Source organism: Lactuca saligna, chromosome 5, assembly GCF_052625555.1.
Source record: "Lactuca saligna cultivar CGN05327 chromosome 5, ASM5262555v1, whole genome shotgun sequence".
NCBI classification, from domain to species: domain Eukaryota; kingdom Viridiplantae; phylum Streptophyta; class Magnoliopsida; order Asterales; family Asteraceae; genus Lactuca; species Lactuca saligna.
In genome coordinates, this window is record NC_136421.1 from 238,009,337 (window position 1) to 238,025,116 (window position 15,780).

A 15,780-nucleotide genomic window follows, 5' to 3' on the forward strand; every position below is an offset into this window, starting at 1 on the left:
TTTGTTTTTGGTTTCATGAAACCTTATATAAAATATATATATATATATAAAGAGAGAGAGAAAGAGAAAGAGAGAGAATTAGGCCTTTTTGTTGGAAGGGACCACAATGTTTAGTAAGATGATAAAGCATTAAAAAAATATATGGTTTGACCTTTAATGATTCATATTTTGTAAAGTAATTAATAAATATTTATACTTTGCTAAAAAATTGTTATATATATATATATATATATATATATATATATATATATATATATATATATATATATATATATATATATATATATATATATATATATATAGGTTTAGGTTCTATGAAAAAAAACCCTAAAAATTATAAAAATGCATAAAAACTAATTAGACACAGTTTTTGACTTTATATTCTTAAAATCATAGCTTTTTATATAATTTCGCTAAAAAACATTTGAAAAAAAAAAAAACCAAAAGAATAAAAAATCAATAAATAATTTTAAAAAAAATACAATAAATCGATTTTTTTTTCCAGTGAATTTATATAAAAATCTGCGATTTTTAAGAATATAAAAATCAAAAAAAAAATTGTGATCTCTAATTATTTTTTAATATATATATATATATATATATATATATATATATATATATATATATATATATATATATATATATATATATATCCCCTATCTAATAAATAAATAGTGTTAATATCATTCCACCATGTGTCATGCTCTTAAATCAATATTACGCCACGTATCGTCATTTTTCTTCTCCATTTTCAATCACATAAAATCAACAATATCTTCACACACAATCCCAATAAATTAGGATGAAAATCGAATCAGATATACCTCCTATTTCTCTCTCTAAAAACTCTAAAAGTCATTCAACACTCTTTGCAATTGTTGTTGATTAGAGAACGAGAAAGGAACTGATGTCGATGAACCAAGGTAAATTCGACTATTCTCCCATGTTTTTCTGATCTTGGAGTGCGATTTCAGATGAATGTTGATACGATTCATTCTATTTGCCGATTTTGGTCGGATTATGTGTGAATGTTGATCTGATTCATTCTATTTTTTAACATTACTATGTCAAGAACTCTATCTAAATCCCATAAAGTCAAGGCTTAAATCACTAATCATGCATATATCTCACTTTCACATTTCTTCATTTCGATCTTTATAAGTTCATAATTGCGGAGGTCATAATTTGAATCACAAAAAAGCATCTTCATTTGGTATGTTTCCTTTATCTTCTTCTTTAATTTACAAAAAAAAAAAAAAACTGTTTTTGTTTGGGATTCACTATATGTAATTATTTGTTGTATAATGCAATTGATACCAAATAACACTCTCCAAGTCTTCATCGAAACAACATTATTCTTACCTTATGTTATGTAAATGAAGATGGAACACGACATGAAGAGATTGTTAGTCAATGTTTCACAGAGGTAGCCAGAGCCACATAAATTCTCCCTCCCATGTTTGTGCTCAAGAACATGAATTTGGAGAATGAAAAGCCCGTACCAATTCAACAACCATTAGTAAAAATCATATAAAAGTTAAAGCAATTCAAGTGACTGTCTTGAAGATTATGCCTACCATGTGCTCGATTTAATGCAAAGGTGAGTTGCATTTTAATTTTTTTACTCTATTCAATAGCCTAAAATTTATATCCATACAATGATTAAATTATTTGTAGGTGTCTCATTTATTTGTGTTAAGGGATAATAAAATGGGCCTCAAATATCTTTAAACATTTATAGTTGATTCATGGGTACCTTGATTTTAGAAACGTGTTATACAGACCGTGTACTTGGATGTGCATCTGATTAAAAATGATTAGTTTATCTAATTGTTGATGTAGATTATTAAATTCTCTTGTACTGGATTGTTATCCTGTAATAGGGAAACATCTTGATTTTGTTAAGCTTTTGAAGTGGGTTGATACTCTTTCAGTGGTTATGTATAATTAGATATCAAACACCTCGATAAGATATCTAAATCACTCAAGGTATTTTCTGCTATTTCTTGGATTTTAACCCTTTTAAATTTGGGTTAAATTCAAGAAATAGAAACTTGCTTTCAAATTTTGTTTGTTATAAATCCCCTTACATCCTCTGAGTAGGAAAAAAGTATCATGAAGTATGATGAACGAGTGGTGATTGTCCAAAAAGTGAAAAAGAATGAGTTAAATACCCCATCAGTTGAGGTCAAGAGTGAATAATAACTTGATGTAAATCTTACAACATCTTGCTTATATGTTCCTCTTTTACAACAACTTTGCAGATGTCCCTTTTTATGACTTCTATTTCGAAAATGTCTGATTTGTGTTAATTATAACATCCTATTTTTTTTGTCCCAATTTACATCAGGCCTGATTATTTGGTGTGTTTGGTTGATTAAAACATGTTTATATGTTGAATTTTCCATGAAAGCTCATAAAATTGTGGTGTAATACCTAAATACTTAAAGTAAACCACTTATTTTCTCATGTTTTATTTGACGTTGCTGTAATTTTTGTGGATTATACACAATTTGATGTAGGTGTTTGATGAGAAAGAGGAGTTGTAATCGGAAAGTGGGTGTGCGAAACGCTACTTGATAGGCATTTAGGATAGCTGATTCATTTTTGTCCATTGATGTACAGGGCAAGGGCAAAATCGACCAAGTCAAGGCTAAAACTGAAAATTCAAATTCAATTTCCACTCCAAGTCATGTCTTTCATAAAAAAAAACCCAAAATCAACATTGATGAACATGGGTTGCATTATCAAGGGCAAAATTGTCCAAATCAGTTCCAAAAATGAGATTATATTTTAATTTCCACACAAGAGTCTACCATCAGCTTCTTTTTAGAATAATTCCAACAACATCAATATTGAGATTAAATTACATATAAACAAAATCTTAAAATTTGTTTCAATCATTAGGACTATTGATTCGATAGTGCTTACTACTTATTGATTTTCATTTATGTCTATTAGTTATACATAAAACTTAGACCTCTTAGATTTTTAACTTCTATGCGAAAGTTTATCATTTTATTAGTTTTAAAAAACGTATTGAATTTTTGAAAGAACCATGTCATGTTTTAAACTTTATGCCTCTTAAAATCACATATTACTAATACATCTTTCCACATCCATCACAAGTAATATTCATGTATATTGTATGTTTTCTTTTTGTATTTAAATTAAAAATTACAAAAATAACAATGAAATGGCTTGAAGTATCTTTTTTTCCCTAGCAATGAGCTATCTTTCTTTTCCTTTGCTGACTTGAAGTTTTTAATATAATTTTTGTACCTATTTGTCATTTTAGTTGTATCCAACTGGACAAAAGATAATTTTTTAGTGCATATTTGAAAATAACAAGCTATTTATGAGTGTTTAGTTGGCTTTTGGTGTATTTTTAGTATGAATTTTGTTAATGTGGTAGATTTCTAGAAGTTTTGGTAGATTTCTAACAGAATGAAAAGCAAAGTATAAGAGTTTTTATAGACTTTATTGTCCCCGCATATCTTGGAATACACCTATAAGTAAAGCTAGCACTTAACTTAGAAAAACTTATATAAATAATTCTTTATAGATTGATGATTTAGACTTCTAAAGAAGTGTAGAAAATTTATGGTTAATCATTATATTTTCGTTATTATTAATATTATTTTAAATTATTACCCGTGTGGTACACGGGTTATAACCTAGTGTGTGTGTGAATGTATATATATATATATATATATATATATATATATATATATATATATATATATATATATATATATATATATATATATATATATCATAAAATATCTACAAAAAGAAAATATACATTAATATATTTGTGATGCGGATATATAGACTCTAAAATATTTTGTTTAAAGAAAAAAGAAACTTATGAATTAATACAAAAAGAGTATGACGCCGTTAGCTAGGATTATTTGGATCATATATTGTATTTTATGGGTTTTGGTGAGTGGTGCAGATCTTGGGTTCGTGTCGTATTTTCTAATGCTAGATCCTCGGTGTTGTTTAACGGCTTCCTTACAGATGAGTTTTAGATCTTCAGGATCTACGACAGGGGGAGCTACTTACTCATTTTCTTTTTATCATTTTTATGGAGGGTTGCAATGTTGCAATGTAGGATATTGCGACTAAGGGGTGTTTTGTGAAGTGTCTTTGGCTCAAATAAGTTATGTAATACCTAATTTTCATAATAGGTTATATGTGTAAGAATATGTAGAAATTAGTGAAAGAAAGTGATAGTTTACTCTGAGATGATTCCAGGGATATAAAGATCGTCAAAATCAGGGTATGTACTAGAAAGGTATGATTGTTTGAAGCTGAGATAAAACTATGTTGCTATTTTGAGAAAGTTAACGAAAGTCAAATTTAAACAGTCAAGTTTTGGGTACAACTTTATGCGTAGGCTAATTTACGCGGTGTAAGCGAGTTACAGACACGTTACAATTACTGAAGGACACATGGAGGAGAGATGAGACACTTGTTGAAATCTCGGACATGACATGTTATGCGACGAGTCACTAGTTAAATCGTAGAGCGGTTTTTATATAAAATGAATATTTCATGTTTGTGTCAATTGGAGAGTTTTGGCGCATGCCATTGGGAGAAAGGCTCTAGCGGCGTCTTTGGAGGCTTATTACCGTGTAAATGTACTAGTGTACATGGATTCGAGGGTTAAGCTACGAGATGAGTCGAGGTATTTTTATCTCGTCATTACATAATTTTGTTTACATAATATTTTATAGTAGGTTGTTAGATCCCGAGTGTGTTATGGGTTTTCATAATATGTTGTTATTATGAACCAGGTGATTAGTTAAATGTTAATCTGGTCGGTAAAGGTTGTACACCCTGTTTTACCAAGTTTTTTTGATTGAGTTAATGAATTACAAGGTTAAGTCGTTTGATGATTATGTACAAAAATTTGATTCATTTGGTGACGAATAGTTACCAAGTCTAATTAATGATTAGTTAATTGATCTCTTTGGTTGATATAATGTGAGTTTAGACAAGTTCTAATGAACTTAATATATTATCTAAATAGGTATGGACAAGTGATGAATTGGAAAGCGAAGCAAAGTTGGAGGCCAAAATAATATTATTTACTAACTAACAATGTGCGTAACCACACTTCTTTTCTCTCTCTCTCTCTCTCTCTCTATATATATATATATATATATGTGTGTGTGTGTGTGTGTGTGTGTATGTGTGTGTGTGTTATCTATGTATGTTTTGTTATTGCATTGTGTTAATTCCGTGATAAATACAACAATATGATTATTGGGAAATATCATGTTATGCATTTAGAACTTATAGTGTTGTATGTGCACTACTAGAAAAATAGTCTTTTATGATGCGCAATGTGTGTCGTAAAACGCACAAACGATGCGCAAATGTCGTCAAGGAAGGCCCTGTCATAATGAGAGACGACATGCTTTTGCGCATTGTCTATTTATGACTCGCATTTATGAAACACATTTACGACGCGCAATTATGACACGCAATGCATATCAAGGAAGGCCCTGTTATAAAGGAAGACGACACACATTTGTGTGTCATAACATTACGACGCGCGTGTTTATGACATGCAATGCGTATCAAGGAAGCCCCTTTCATAAATGAAGATGACATGCATTTGCGTATCATAAACTTCAGTAACCATTTTCGATATGCATTTACGACGCGTCTTTACGATACTCATTTACGCATAATACAAAAATATGTAAACAAATCTATATCAAAACAATCAATTTCATCCAATAACATCATGTCAAAAATTGTAATACATTGATATTAAGAGGATCTAATTGTACATTGTTATTATGAGGTGTTTCCTAACTATATAACCTAATACTACATTGCTATTAAGGGATACCTTCTGCAATGTAATGTTATACAAACTAAAATGATATACACAAAGATGATAAACATCAAATTCCAACTAATTGCATCTTGCATTTCATAATTCTTAAAGACTAATGAACCCCTGCTCCGATAATTCATGTGACCTGATCAAATAATAGTCAAAAAATTAATATGCTAATATAATTATTAGAAGAATTAAACATGGAATGTTAGTTGTAAAAGACAAAATCACGCTTTTCTCCATCCAAAGAATGTGGGACTGCACATGAGATATGATATCTGATTCATGTGGTGTTCTGGGTTCCATTAAAATATAAAGTATTTGTAGTAAATCATTTGTTCATTAATAAATTCATATTATGAAAATAGTAAGAATATAAATAAAAAGATTATGTATTATGAAAATAGTAACAAGATAAATAAATCTCCATGTTGCAGTAATAGCAGCAGCTGTATAAACTACTTTGTATCTGGGGGGGGGGGGGGGTTGTCACTTACCTTGCAAGGTTGATGCGAAAGAGCCTATGAAGATTTAATTTCAAGTAGATGTGAGGAAAAACAAGTAACACCATTATAATCCTTAGTGTTTATAAGCATATTATAATATAATTTAAAGGAATATGGGAGAAATTATATATCATAAAATAAATTGAAAATGTGTTTAGAATGTTTACCTAACCATGCAATTGCAGCCCCAACTCCTACACCAACTGTGAGTTGTCTAAGTGTATTTTCCTTCCATGTCATAAGAAAGTTTGCTTCTTGAATTGATAACTTATCCTGCAAATATTTTTTTTATTAATCAATAATCACACCTATTTAATAATTAGTATGTAATCTACTAATGATGATATGCATATACAGACTTTGATTTTTCATGTATTTTACATTCTTAGTAGAATGTACATTTGGTTTTATATCCACCGTGTAGGTTGTCAAGATTTCATCAAGTGGTTTTTCAAAATCCTCATTTAGGAATCTGTTTTCTTCATCCCTGTAATGTTTACTTTGAGGATACAAAAGAGAACAGAAACATGGATGAAAGATTATGAAAACAATTTGCTCTCAAATTGTTTTAGAGTTTACTTTGAGGATACAAATTTTCTGATTGCATTACTAGATTTGTGAGCAAAATACGTTTATCTGAGAAATGGATACGGTTACCCAATAATGGAGAGAGGGTTTCTTAGAAAGTCTTGTCTTTTTCGTATGCATTAGAGCCTGATCCCACTATGGTTTTTAAATGATTGATTAAAAATCCCTCTTTTGAAAGTTCTTTTTCTTCTTTAAGAAGAGACAATGGTTTAACAGTAGCCGCTCTGTATTTACTGTCATAGTTGAAGGTGCCTGACCTGATGTATATCACCCAACATATTAGACGCAAACACACTGGTGAAATTAGGGTTTTATAAAACGAATCATATTGGTCTACTATTACTGTCCAACAAGGAAAAAGAAGTCCACAATATCTCAAATTCTTAGAACTGATATTGAATCACAAAATAAAGCAAATAATTGCTTAAATCTTACTTGCTGATGCAATCCTTCTGCTCTTTGGGAGAAGGGAAAGTCCAAGACAAGAACACCATAACCAAATAGAGGTAAAACGAACACTCCTGCCAAATTGAGAAAATAATACATTAATAAAAGGTCTAAAACTAATACAATATTCATTGTAAAATAAAATAAATTATTGTGTACACTCCCTGATACAAACATTATATTTAACAAGTAAGGGAAAATTTGTAAAAAATCAAGACTTAATGAGGGAAAGTCTTATTTCCATAACTCAACTTATGCACAAATATTTGTATTTTATCAAATCAGGATATTGGAATATAAAAAAAGTTTAATACTTTTTTTTTTGAGATTTGAGTAAATATTACCTTTTGACATACCCTTGTTGTGGCTTCTTTGACTTGCATATGAAACTCTAGGCATCTTTCAGATAGTTAATGAACTCTGCAAACATTCTAGAAGCTGTGTAGTAGAAAACAAAATTTGAAAATTTAATAAAGCTTTGGAAAATGGAAACAAATGTGTAAAATTATAGGGTCAGAGTACAAGACTGACCTTGGAAGTTGGCTGAATTTTACGATTTGACCTCCATGGTTTAGATTCTGAAGGAAACTTCTCTTTGACTTCCACTTTAGTTGACTTGTCATTATCAGATGAAATTTTCCTTTTGTTTAAATGCTCAGATACAATTGAGGAAACCACTTTACATATCACAATCCAAAAAATCTTGCACTTCGTACGACTCAATTGAAAACTCAATCAGTTAAGCTCAAGCACGCACGTAAGGAAATTGATGATCTCAAGTCAGAAAGGGCTAGTATTAAAAGTTGTGTGAGTGATGTCAACTCGTTGCTATCCAACCTTCTCGAAGCCCATGACCCTATCCTGACCATCACCATACGAAGGCACCTTGCTGAAAAACTTCAACATGTAATTGCTTTATGAAACAGGATTGAGGGTGTTCCGGAGGTCCCTGTCCTTCCAGAACAAGGGGGAGATCAACCAGTAAAAGAAGGATGAAACCAAAGTCACCAATGAACTGAAGGTTAATGAAGCTTCGGGTTTAAGTATTCTAGACAAAGGGAAGAAGATTGTAGAAGAAGAAGAAGAAGAATCCAAGGAAGACAAATTGAAACGAAAAAGTCGTGACCAAGAGCTTGATGAAAATGCTCGGATAGAGAAAGAAGAAGAAGAGAGGGAACGAAAGCTGAAGGAAGCTAATGACACACTGGAAAGCAGAAAAACTTTGTTTCCTTTGTGGACATCAGATACGTTGATAAAAGAAGATATCGAATCTCCAAGTTCGCTTTGGCTGGAGCCAACTATCTCTTTTGATCTGGAGAGCTCAAAAGGTTCTCAATTCGACATGCCAATTACCAGTCAAGCTTTCATTTTTCATTGCATTGAGCCAATTGCAACTTTTTCCTCTCCGGATCCGAAGATTGATAGAGATTTGATTGATTATTATCTTGCCTTTTCACAACCTCAATACCTGACCTGGAGTGCACAGAAAATTACCAATGTCAAGGTATTGAAGCCAGTTACCACAAGGAACCTCATCAATGTGAATTTTCGGGTCTTTCGCGGTTCTACAGATCTAGTTCATGACTTTTCTCTGGTTGACCTACCGAATCTCAATCCTCATGACTAAATTGTGTTGACAAACTACTTGTTAACTAATGATCAGAAATACGCACCCATTCTAGCTCATATCAAATGAATGTTGGTGTCGTACATACACGAAGTAGCAAAGTGTATGGTCCCAACTGTCAGGTATTATTATTATTCAATTTAGGCTTCATGTTTTAAGGCCTACTCGACGAGTGTATGCTATGACTTGGTAAGTAGCAGTGGGATGGGACGCATCATTTAACGATTTAACTCGGAGAGTCTGGAGGGGGACTCAACGAGTAGGAGCTGGCAGGGGAAACCCTAAATTTCATGGGTTTTGCACCCTATATAATGGACTATTAGCATCTCCCACTGTCTTTTATCACCCCCTTGAGATCCAGAACCCTAATTTTAGGTGTGTGAGCCTTGTGTGTGTTTTGGAGCTTTAGGAAGTGATTTACTGAAGGAAATTTGTAGACCAAGAGGCTAGCATGAAGGAAATCCATGTGGATCTAGAGTCTACTTCAGTTTGGGCACATTTTGGAGGTAACCAACTGATTACCTTGATCTCTTCCCTTCTAGAATCTCTCTTATGTAAAGTTTAGGGTTTCTTTAGCTTATTTATGAAGGGATTATTGTATGGGAGCTAGATCTGAAGTTGAAACTTCAGATCTGAACCTCCCTTGGGTCCTATGTTCATAAAGTTCTCAGTATTGTCATGAGAGAACCCTTCCGTATGAGTAAAGCTTCATTCCAAGATTGGATTTAGATTTTGAGGCACAAAATTACGTAAAGGTAGCAACTTTACTTTGATAATGCACTCTAGGGACCTAGATCTACGGTTTGGATAGGAGGAATAGTTCAGAATCTCTTGATCATGGGAGTATTCGTATAAACTCGAAGAGTGTGGGAGATGACTCGGCGAGTCGGGTAGGATTTTTGTCCGAATTGGTTTCGCGTGGACTCGGCGAGCCTGAGTCAGTTTAGGTTTCCAAGCACTAGGTCACGTATTGACTTGGTGAGTTTGTTAGGAACTCGGCGAGTTGAGTCGAGTAACTCTTGAATTAGGAGGATCTTGGTGGAGAGAAAGTTTCACTCAGCTTATAGGGTAACATGGACTGTTAACCATCGACCAGTGACCTTGAATTTGACTAGGGAGTGTCTTGTGTCTTCCAAGGGCTTTTTGGTAATTTGAGTAATTATTGAGTGGACCACTTGTGTGTTGGATAAGGTGTCTAAGTCCATAACTATTTTTGGTATGTACTTGACCCGACCCGGCATGGTCCATTTGGGTTGCATGGCACCATGCAATTGGATAGACTAAATGAGAGAAATAACACTTGGAGATTATTAATATATTATAAGTTCTAATATATTAATAATATTATTTGATTAGTTTGATCAATAATTAATTTAGAATTAATTAAGTGATCAAAAGAGAACTAATTAAATATATGGGTTGATTATGTAAATCATCCATATCTTGTATAGTGGGCTAAGAGGCTCCATGGATTATCAAGTTGGGTTCTACCCATAGGATGCTCCATGGGAGTTACAAACCCATGGGTCATGGAAATGAAGAGTCATGACACATTAGGGTTTACATGGTGTAACCCTAGATGTGTCAACACTATATAAGGATCTCATTCTCCACCAAAATCGGCTACACTAAGAAAACAAGAGGGCTTGGCCGATTTCAAGAAGTGTGCATTCTCTCATAAGTCTTTCCAAGAGCATTTGGTGTTGTGTGAAGCATTTGAGGCATCACACTTGGGGTGCTAGGCTCATAAGGTTTCAAGGAACATAAGCAACAACAAGGTAAGTTATTCTATCTATCATTCAAGTTAAAATTGTTCCCCATGTATGCTAGTTAGGAATATAGCCTTGGAATTCAACTTTGCATGATAATTAGACAAACATAGATCCAAGGTTATTAGGGTTGCATGTACACTTAGGAAGTGTTAGAATGCTCAAAACCCATCAGTGGTATCAGATACTAGGCATGTTTGCTTTTCATTTGTGCTTAAAAGTTGAAAAAAGTCGAAAATCTTGCTGTCTAACGAATGGACTCGTCAAGTCCATGGGAGGGACTCGTCGAGTTCACATGTATCTTCAACCTACTCGACGAGTAAGTTCATGCACTCGGCGAGTAGGGTCGACAGATTGCAGAATTTCGACTTTAGTTGCTGGAAATGGATTAGAAACATTACCCTAAACTGTTTTGGTACTTGAAAACTTGTTTTAGATGGTGTAATGTCTTTTCTAATTCATCTACAACAACTAGTTATCAAAATTACAAAGTTTTAAGTGTAATTTTGATTTATGAATGTGTTCATATTCATGTTCTTGTTCTTATGATGTTTTAGATGATCATAGGAATTATTTGTAACCTATGTGGTAGATTAATTCTTGATCATAATGTGTTTTAATGGAGTCCATAACTTGTCCTCAAGTTATGGAAAACCAAGAGTCACACTTGAATTAAAACCATTAAACATAACACAAGAGTTAGAAAAATGAAGAGTCGTTATTTTATTACTCTATTAAACTCATAAGTTACAAGAAATGAAAAGTTTTGAAAGTTACAAAACTTGCCCTCAAGTTTTGGAACAAGTAAAGTTAAGTTAAAAACTTTAGTTCCAACCCTTAGAATTTTAAATGTTAAAATTCAATCCTTATACTTATATTATGATGACTTAATAATTATATATATATATGTATAAGAACAAAGTCGTCTTACCGCTAGTACGCCTCATTCACGAAGCCGGTCTATAAGGTGGGTATAAGGTTGTTGCCTATAAAATGGTGACTTAATGGGTGTCTACTCTCACCCACCGCTCGCTTGATTGGTGGAGGGTCGTTAGCAGAACGGGTAAGACAAGGACTTATAAATTCTCATTCAAAGTATGATGAATATAATAAAGTAACTAAATGTTTTATTAAATTCCCAATCTTAGTTACTTTAGGAAAATGTGAATAAGGTGCTAATCCATGAAATTACACTTTACACTTTGTCTAAGTCGTTGGTGGAGCGTGTGTGGTTAACCGGCACACTAACTTGGACTTAACAAGGTAGGTAAAGGGTGACTTAAGGTTTATTATAGTATTGGTGGAGCATGTATGGTTTACCGGCACATCGATTGAGTGATAAACTTTAAGGGTACCAAGTGATTTGCATGGTTACTTCACACCTCGTTTTGTGATCCTCGGTATCCCAGTCAAAAAACTTGGAGGGCACACTCGAGATTGAAACATGCCTTTGAAAAAGTTCATTGAATCTCAAAGAATCTAGGAATTTCTAAGAACCAATCATAAAACCTAATATCTAATATTTCAGTTTTCGTGGTGGAAATTGGTGAATCGTCATTCACATACCTTTCAAATATGGTATAGCTTATATTACGGCATACCTCTTCTAAGTTATACTATATTGTGATTGGATCCTAGCCTTAATATTACATTTGGGTGTTTTATTAATAACTCTCATATATCTATACTAAACTTGTTCTCTTCTTTCAGATGTCTTCAAACAATGCTGCTTCTGGCTCGAATCCTAATGGCTCCTTTACTCTTATGAGCTTGTGTGGGAAAGTTACCTTTGATGGATCCAACTTCAATGAGTGGATCAGAAACATCAGGATGATTACCCGCTACGAGGACAAAGAATATGTCCTTGACAAGGAGCTTAAGGAAATTGATGAGTCCACTGCAACTCCCCAGGAGATCGCTGACTTTCATACTCATGAAAGAGATGCGACCAAGGTGGCTTGCATCATGTTGGCCACAATGACAGCTGAACTCCAAAAGTCTTATGAAGATTTCTACCCTTATGAAATGCACCAAGATTTGATGGAAAGATATCATCAAAGTGCACGACAAGAGAGGTATGAGATCATCTGCTCCATGATAACAGCCATGATGAAGGACGGGGAATCCGTAACGAGCCACATGCAGAAAATGCAAAGGTATGTGGATCGGTTGCTGAAGCTTAATGTGAACTTCCCTGAGGAGCTTGCAATAGATATCATTTTGCACTCCTTACCATCATGCTATGATCAATTCCGCATGACATATCACATGAACAAGGAAGAGGTCACCCTCAGCAAACTTCAGGGACTTCTCAAGACCGCAGAAACAAGTCTTAAGGGGAAGTCGGCTGCTATCACTCCTACTCCAAACTTAACTCCGGTTTTGGCAATCGGGAAAAGTCGAGGGAGGAAGAGAAAGAGATCTTCGAAGGGTACCAAGGCTCGGACCCTTGATGGCTCTTCTTCAAGTGGAACCAAGAAAGGTTTCATTACTCCTTCTTCTGACCCAAAAGAGGCTGAATGCTTCTATTTCCATGAAAAGGCTCATTGGAAGCGGAACTGCCCAAAATACCAGCAGGATGTGAAGGATGGGAAAGTCAAACCCAACCATGCAGGTATTTACACTATCATTTCTAATAACTCACCCCATTCTAAATCTTGGGTCCTTGATACCGGTTGTGGTATTCATATTTGTTGTCAATTGCAGGGACTAAGAAGAAGTGAGGATGTGGAGCAAGGAAGAATAAACTTGATCATGGGGAATAGGAAAGCTTCACCTGTCACCAAGATTGGAGTTTATACTTTATCGCTAAGTAGTGAGTTTAGTTTAGATCTGAATAAATGTTGTTACTCGCCAGGAATGGCAAGAAATATTATTTCCTTTCATGCTTTGTACAAACAAGGGTTTACCTTTTTGTTTAATAATGAAGTTGGTTCTATTGATGCTTTCTTTAATAATATTCTTTATTTTAAAGCATTACCTTGTGATGGTGTGTATGAAGCTGTGTCTGTTGTAGATAACTTAGGAAATAATGTTTTGTGTATTGATTCTACTAATAATAATAACTTGGATAAAGCATCATTATGGCATTGTCGCCTTGGACATATAAGCAAGAAACGCATAGGCCAACTCCAAAAGGATGGAGTCTTGGAGTCATTTGACCTAAAGTCAGATGATAGTTGCGAATCATGCTTACTTGGAAAAATGACAAAGTCACCCTTCACAGGCTCGTGTGAAAGGGGTGAAGGTTTGTTGGACCTTATACACACGGATGTGTGTGGACCATTCAAACATGCCACAAGGGATGCTAATCGTTATTATTTGACTTTTACTGATGATTACAGTAGATATGGATATGTCAACTTAATCAAACGTAAGTTAGAGACTTTCGAGAGGTTTAAGGAATTTAAACAGGAAGTCGAGAATCAATTGGGCAAGAACATTAAGATGCTTCGATCCGATCGAGGTGGTGAGTATCTTAGTTCAGAGTTCCTCGACTATCTAAGGGAATGTGGGATTGTCTCACAATTGACACCTCCTAGGACACTACAGTTGAATGATGTGGTTGAGAGGCGTAATCGAACCTTGTTAGACATGGTTCGTTCCATGATGATTCGAGCTTCGCTACCAATCTCATTCTGGGGGTATGCCGTAGAGACTGCCGTCCATATTCTTAATCTAGTCCCTACAAAGAAAGTTGACAAAACTCCTCACGAGATGTGGACTGGTAAAGTACCTAAACTAGACCACATCAAGATTTGGGGTTGCGAGGCTTTCGTGAGACGCGAGACTCATGATAAGCTCGAACCTCGAAGCGAGAGGTGTATTTTCATCGGCTACCCACAGCAATCCTTTGGTTACCTCTTCTACAGACCTAGTGACAATGTGGTCTTTGTAGCAAGAAGAGGAGTCTTTCGAGAAAGAGAGTTTATAAGCCAAGGAGACAGTGGGAGGCAAATTGATCTTGAAGAAATTCAAGAGTCAATTGGTGAAGGAACTTCAAACTCTAGCCCTCAACTTGAGGAGGAAACTCCTGTTGAGCCAATTAACGAATCTGTACCTCTGAGGCGTTCCACAAGAGTTAGGAGTGCACCTGAGCATTACTATGGATTCCATATTACTGCAGAAGGTGAGACACTTATTAGTGATGTGACACTAGTAAGTAAAGATGACCCTAACAGCTACGAGGAAGCCATGGCAGGCCCCGAGTCTGCTAAATGGAAAGAGGCTATGGATAGCGAGATACAATCCATGTATGACAATCAAGTTTGGAACTTGGTTGAAAATGTACCAGGTCGTAAGACGGTGGGGTGCAAATGGATCTTCAAGAAGAAGACCGACATGGATGGTAATGTACACACATATAAGGCTAGACTGGTTGCAAAGGGGTTCTCACAAATTCCTAGAGTGGATTATGATGAGACCTTTTCTCCGGTAGCCAAGATTAAGTCTATTAGGGTTATGTTAGCCATAGCCGCATTTCATGACTATGAAATTTGGCAAATGGATGTCAAAACCGATTTCCTTAATGGAAAATTGGCTGAAGATGTTTACATGAGTCAGCCAGAAGGTTTTGTCAGCAGCAAGTACCCTAATAGAGTGTGTAAGCTTGAGAAGTCCATCTATGAATTAAAGCAAGCACCTCGCAGATGGAATCTTTGCTTTGATGAAAAGGTCAAGGAATTTGGCTTTTCTAGGAGTGAAGATGAATCTTGTGTGTATGTCAAGGCTAGTGGGAGTATAGTTAGCTTTTTGGTATTGTATGTGGATGACATACTACTCATAGGAAACGACATTCCAACCCTGTCACACCCCCAAACCAGAATGGCGGAAACGTTCGGGGGTGGAGGACGTCATATTCAGTATCATAACAGTTCATAGAAAGGAAAGTACACACCACCATATATATTAAAGTTTCCAAGATGTTTACATAATTGTATTCATTACATGTTCAAAAGATAAATACATAAACATCATCCAAAA

At 34.5% G+C, this 15,780-nt stretch overlaps 1 long non-coding RNA gene across 1 annotated transcript; it reads left to right on the forward strand.

The window, feature by feature from the left end:
- Positions 1-841: 841 nt before the first annotated feature.
- On the forward strand, positions 842-2,705 carry LOC145046692 (uncharacterized). Its single transcript, XR_013682041.1, has 3 exons — positions 842-923; positions 1,383-1,600; positions 2,523-2,705. It is a non-coding gene; the product is annotated as an uncharacterized LOC145046692 (long non-coding RNA).
- The last annotated feature ends 13,075 nt before the right edge of the window (positions 2,706-15,780 follow it).